Source organism: Schistocerca serialis, chromosome 1, assembly GCF_023864345.2.
Source record: "Schistocerca serialis cubense isolate TAMUIC-IGC-003099 chromosome 1, iqSchSeri2.2, whole genome shotgun sequence".
NCBI lineage: Eukaryota > Metazoa > Arthropoda > Insecta > Orthoptera > Acrididae > Schistocerca > Schistocerca serialis.
In genome coordinates, this window is record NC_064638.1 from 929,971,607 (window position 1) to 929,978,979 (window position 7,373).

Consider the following 7,373-nt stretch of genomic DNA (forward strand, 5'->3'; position numbering starts at 1 on the left):
TTCAATTTTGGTTCACTTTAGTTCATAGCGGTAGATGTTCCACATGTTCCCAACCGTGGGCATTCCTACAATGCCTGTGATAGAGACTTTGCAAATCTGGAATTACGGAAAAGGAAACAGGACACAGTGTATAGGCCTACTCCCCACCAATGGTTCATAGTACTACAGCAAGGAAGTACATGCATATTGAACTATGCACACAAGACGCATTTATTGACTATAAGAAACATCTAGATTCATTTTTTAAGAAGTCTGTAACTGTGAAAGAATAAAAATAGGCTGTTACACTTTGCAAACTACTTGAGTACACTGACCAGTCAAAATGCGTCTCTGTTTCACTCAATAGCAGTGGAATGATGAAATATGATATTCGTCTGGTTAAGGCTGGGACAGTCCCTCATTTCCATAATGTGCCGAGAGCATACATGGACGTCATTCCATTGAAACCTGGGAAACTGAAGGATATTGCATGCATTATCGACGTTATCCCTTTGCAGTTTCAAGAGTATTTTGGTAGCCTTCTAAAGCAACGCGACATTAATAAACTGACCAGTGGAGAGGACGCCAATGAATCTGGAAGTGAAATTTGGGACAGTGATCAAGAGTGACAAATTTATGAACAAATATCCCTGTCAATATAAAAAGGGTTGTTTAATAAGTACAGTCTGTGGAATTAACTATTCCATGTTACATGTGTATGACCATGCAGAAATGATTAAAAATAATATTTTGCTCGTAGATGTGGTATTTTGTTTCGTCATACAATATTTCAGTACAATGACTATTGTTTAAATCAAAAAGGGGATATGTCAGTCATTTTGTATTAGTTGCCTTCATCCTATGATTACAAATTGCTGGTATAACATTGCATTCTTTCTCACGAGTCCGTGGGACTAACTATAAGGTTTGGGAATAACGCTATTCAGAATTATACAGCTTTTTCAATATATCTCAGAACAATTGAGTGACATATCCCCTTTTTGATCTCAACGCCTCAATTGTAGTGATAGCGAAAGCAAAAACAGGGGAAACATACAACACTGACATCTTGTACCTCAGACGAACTACGAAGGTTCTATGTCATCCTTTAGTGGACCTACATAGGTTAACTGAAATACAGGACACAAATTTTTACGTTTGTCGCTTTCTTCGCCTTCGCTACTGCCAGTACTCTATTCTGCAGTTGACCCATATAGGTCAACGTCAGTACAGGATACAAATTTTACGTTTGTTGCCTTTTTTCGCCTTCACTAGTAGTAGTATCCTATTCTTCAGCACAGGATACCAATTCTACGTTCTTCGCGTTTCTCATCCTTCGCAAATACTAGTATCCTGTATAGGTCAACTGAAGTACAGGATACAAATTTTACGTTTGTTGCCTTTTTTCCCATTCGCTAGACTGCTCGATAATAAACTAAAATCTATGACTAAAATATGTCATCATTGGTCAAAGCTGACGAGTTGCACTCCAGTCTTCAGTTGACCCTGGCCACTTAAGGTGCTAATTAAAGTATTAGCTGTTTCGATAATTCTGCCACCTAAAGTACTAGTTGGAGTACTAGCTGTTACATTTAATAAGCTTGACAATAATTCTATAACTCCAGTGTTCGAGTCTACAACTCCAGTTTCGTCAAAACCAAGGAATGGCGAACAAGCACTCACATAAACCTTCCCTACAGCTTCATTTTCACGAATCTGGTTATGAGCTACCTCACTGTTTACTTCAATTCCACTTTCATTATCAGTGAGACTGCTATTTAAACTCGCAACATGGTCTGCTACCTGTTCCTGATTTTCTGCTGGCACACTGCCTTGACTACTATTACTCGCCATGTTGATAAACACAGTTTTAAACACTTTGAATGAAAATTTCAGCCCTCACAGTACAATTCTAGTCTTCAACGATATTTATACTACACAAGAAAGCAAAGTACGTATCTCAGTTGTCTGCGACAAAATAATTCCATGTCACAAACATCAACATCTGTGAGTCCAGTTTTTAGTTATCGTCTCTTCATTCTCTTCATAGCGCCAATATACGGGGTGTACAAAAAGTTTCTCCGCAGTGCCGTATGATTGTTAGCCGCACGTGCCGTATGCCGCAGTGAATATACCGAAATGAAACTCAGTGAAATACAAGTTATTAATTTATCGAATATTCATTTTTACTTATAAATTTTCACATTAAATGTTGAAAGTGTCCCCAATGTTGTTGAATACACAAGCTGTAACATTTCTTCTGTAACAGAAGAAGTGATAGTGGATATTGCAGTTTTCATTTCATCGATGGATTTTGGACGATTTTCATAGACAGTTGCTTTCGCTGCACCCCAGAAGAGAAAGTCAGGTGGTGTTAGGTCAGGCGATCGTGGAGGCCAAAGTCCCTATGAAATTATGCTATCACCAAAAACATTAGCAAGCAGTGACATTGAAACGCTAGCTGTATGCGCGTTGGCACCATCTTGTTGAAAATAACCGGCTAAGAATAATACGGCTCTGCGGAGAGACTTTTTGAGCACCCCGTATATAGTCCATTTCAGATCTCCACGCCAGTGCTTTCTTTTAAATTATCCATTGTATCAGCGTCCTTTGTTACATAAATCAAGCTGCAGCTCAAAATCTGACAGCAAAAACCTCATTAGCAGTCCAGCGGTAATCCCAGGACCCTCTACCACAACTGAAATCCAACAGTGTGTAACAATCAATAGCAAATATCCACTTTCGTTTGTCGGTGATTCCCGATGCTGCAGTGGCTGTAAAAGGATTTGCGAGAATTTGCTCCGCCATAATTTGTTGTAACTTCCTGAGTTCTTGAAAGTGTACCTAGTAATCTGGAACCGACAAGAGAAATTTCAAGAAATTCAGTTTGATACGATGTTTCACAATTACATGTTCATTATGTAATACGTTTACAAAACTATAACAAAACTGCCTCACACAAACTATCGGAAAACAGACTGATGGCTGATTTCCCACTCATTTTATCAGTTACTGTTTACACTTATCATCCATTATTAGAAACAGGAAATTTATGGATTACAGTCAAAAATATGCTTCTGTAGGTAGGCAGGCTGGCATCACGGAATTACGTATTAGTTCGTACCTCTCACGTTGTAAATAAAGTTTTACACGACTTTTAGCTTTTAGCCTTTACTGTTGAAATCTATAAAATATGTTCGATACCAATGCTTTTTGCACAGTTGCTTATATCATGAAGATTATTAGTTGGAAAATGTTCCTACCATTTTGATGTCTTCATCCCACAAATGTTAACAAAGTTAGTTTCTCTTCTGAACGGTATGCTGGAATCAAAAAATGAGAACTGTTTATGTTTTATGGCCAGCTATCGATTAGTAACAGTTGAACCAGCGCAGAGCTTGCTACAGACTGAACGCTAATTAATGATTGAATTCAGTCAGCATACTAAACTGAGTTCTAAAATGACAAGTAAATGAAGGACTACTGTTAAAAAATTTATATAAAGCCTGTAGATGTGGTAGCCTGATACCTGATGTACCATACCTATGACGTTATTGTGAAAATTTACGAAACTAGTGTGACGATATAAAAACAGTCGTAATAACGAAACTATTGATAAAAGCCATAAAGACGATGTGTTGTGGTTATTGCAGTGAAATAGTGTAAAATAATATAGAAAAAGAACAATGAAAATTACTATTAATACGAAAACTATGTATTTCAAGGATAACCTGGGAACAAAGATAAAAATGAATACATAGTCCTCTAACGAGGAAGAAAGGAAAAATTAACTACTCTTCGCTTTGTTCTTGATTGTAGAAGGACGCCATTCACGATTCGCGATGAGAATAGTATGTGTTTGTTACTAATACTATAAGCATTCTTATGATAATAATAATCAATCATATAAATGTGTAAACTTGTGTTTTCCTTTCAATAGCGTAGGGAAAGGCATCCCATAATTGTTACTGAATAATCTGCAGTTTTCATATACGGAGCTAATTTTGTTTCAAAGCGAGAATATAATTTTAAGTTTTTTATTACGCCACATCGCTTAAAAATAGGAACTCACTCACTGATAATTATCTGTTTAAGTGTTTCACCTGAAAGTGAATTAATATATCCAGCGCCGGCGCAAGGCACGTGCGAAACGTGCGGCCGCACGAGGCGGCAAATCTGCCGCCCCCTTTTTCTCTTAACATTCATGCCCAAGAGGGGATTCGAAACCAAACCTCGGAGGGAGCGGCTTCGGAAAATGTGGCATGGCGCCTCGACTAGCTGCAGGCCGACCCTGTTGAACAAGGAGGGAGGACGACTAATTTCTTCCTTGCCACTGTGGCAGCACCGTCCTGTTTACGCCCGAGCAACAGAGGGGAGCGCTGCCAGTGTGTTACGCGCCGTGCGTTTACTCACAACTGATTTTAGGGAAGACGAAATCTAATTTGGAAATTCGAATGCAATGTTCGATACTGCGGTTACATGTTGAGCCTGAATCAGTATTGCTAAGCCCTTCAATGGCAGTTTCCGAGTGTTTTATTCTTCCCGCATTATGGAAAAAAATGGTTGAACATTACTACATTCAAACATGTCCAACACCTACAATGACTAGAAGTATTCCGAATGGGTAAATATGCTGCGAGTAATTACAACGGATAAAGACATTGCTAATTAGCCTGGCATAAATTGGGTTTCGACGTATTTTTTAAAATTTTTGCTATCCGTTTCTGAGTGATAGTCGGACGTTTTGGTTTTTGAGCCATGAAACACCTGTCTCCGCCTGCATGAACAATAATTAAACTCTGACAGGCACTTTTGTTTGACAATACTACTCGCACACTATCACTTTGCCGACATTTATTTACTGTATAATGCGTGTGAATCCATGTTTCCTCTTGGTAAACCACTGGTCGCTTTGATTATGATGAAAACATGAGAAAGTATGGTCTTTTAGCAACAATGCCCTCTCGTCCGCACAAAACAAAATGGTTCAAATGGCTCTGAGCACTATGGGACTTAACATCTGAGGTCTTCAGTCCCCTAGAACTTAGAACTACTTAAACCTAGCTAACCTAATGACATCACACACATTCGAACCTGTGACTGTAGCGGTCGCGCGGTTTCAGACTGAAGCGCCTAGAACCGCCACAATGGCCGGCCCACAGAACAAAACGTTAATTTTGACACCTTCTAAAACGAAAATCCATAGACAGAACATTGCTTCTAAGGGTTTCCTTGCCAACTTTGAAGCTCATTTCTGTTTGGCAAAAGTTGTGCAGTTTTCGCAAAGTTCGTATTTCTTTCTGTTGTTTGTAATGCCATAGAAATTGCTGCCTGATAATACATTTATCCATATCATCGGTCGCATACTTATTGTGAGCTTCTTGCTTCTTCTTCTTCTTCTTCTTCTTGGGCGCTAGTTTAACCGTAGCCTCGCTATACCTTGTCACGTGACCTAGTTTCTGGCATTGCCGCGTCACCACTTCGCCTTTCCAGGCAGTAGGTATTGTTGCGTTCTCTACAACGAAAACTACAGAATTCGTTTCGGTAGTTGGCCGAGGGAGTCAAGATTGGTCAGAATAACTTTCACTGCGTTTCGTGAGAACAGAAGAATTGGTGCGTCCGAATTTCTTGCAACTTGGGATGAAATAGGTAAGTGCTATTCATATAACGTACAATTAGTATTGCGCGTGCACGTTACCCATAAGTTAGAATTTTTCTATTTCAAGATTGCAGAATAGGAAAACTTATTTTTCTTGTGCTCTGTTACTTCAAAAATTGGCATGTCGGCAAATAAGCACGCGTCGTCCCAATAGGTAGAATGAAAATAAAGCGAAGAAAATAGAAGTGATACGGCGATGACTAATTTGTTACCCCTTATTCCATAATCAGACACGAAAGAAGTGACACATGGAAATTACGACAGAGGACGAGTTTCAGTTCTTTGAAATGAACAACCGCAGTGCTGTGAGTTAATATATTTCGACTAGCATTAGTACCCGTCAATGCCCGGGTGTGTATTTATTGCATTATTATGTTACTCCATGTCATTCTTCCTCTCTCCATTGACTTCCGCCCCATTCGTTGACCGTTTCACCTGCGTCTGTAGTGAAATTCGGCCTGAAATTCAATTTGACGCGGCTCAGTTCTTATGACTTCATCTCCTGAACAGTGTATCCTACAGTAATATAATTTTCCGTTTACGTGCAGTGGGATATCAGGAAATTGTCTGCGAAGTGTGTTGCAAATAAAGTTAGTACACTGACATCAACAGTTAGTTTCAGGTAATCGTTCTTTACAGGCTGGATCGAATCATGTCCAACGGTAGAAAAAGACTGTCTGGCAGTGAATATAGGAAAAGACGGGCGCTGAAGGAAGGTGACGATAAGAAGCATAAGGATGCACTACAACAAAGAGAGAACGACCTAGCAGCGGCGAGGGTGGAAAAATAGATCCTGAAAGTACAGAAACTAGTGGAGCTATTGCAGTTACATCTTTATCTTCAGGACATGACCAGAAAGTTGAACACAGTACCGCTACCACCGGATACAGTAACAATGCTGACGGTGGGCCATCTACAACATGTTCAACAGACCTCGTCTGGACTCAAGACCTGCTCTGTGACGAAAGCTTCGAGATTGAAACATCAGGCAGAACTTAAATTAAGCGACCCGATTCGGAAAATACCGGAGGAACATCAGCCGAGGTACTCACCACCGGAGAAGGGATTGAAGGCGAGCCTAAACTGGAAGACACAGTTGACTCAGATCCCGGAAGATGGCCAGAAATTCGAACGACTTGGATCATGCGAGGTCCTCCCGAGTGCATTAAGGAAGCTGAAGAATGTCGTAAAAACGCGGACAACCGGCGTTTCAGCCTTGTGCACTACAGCTATTCTTTGAAGAATTTAGAAGCAGCAGATAGACATTGGTTGGTGTCCTCTAAGAGTAAGTTGCTGTGTTCTGCTTTTGTTGCGAACTTTTTTCGTCATCTACAGTAAAAATTGTAAAGAACGGTATAAGCGACTGGCGGCAGGTTGCTTCGTATCTCGAATGTGACGGGAAGTCTACCGAGCATTTGAATTCACATAAAAAGTGGATCGTGTTTTCCGAGGGACTGAAAAAGTCACGAACTGTCAACGCCGATCATCAAAGGCTTCTGAAAACTGAAAGCGAACATTGGTAAAATGTTCTTGAGCGCTTAATAGCAATAATTCATTTCCTGGGTCGGAAATGTCTGCCTTCGAGAGGAAATAGAAATACACTTTTTTAACCTGACAACGTAAACTTCTTGAAACTCGTTGAATTATTCGGAAAGTTCGATACTGTGATGGAGCACCTGCACAGAAAAATCAAGGTGAGAACAACGGTCATCATTATCTTGGAAAAGAAACACAG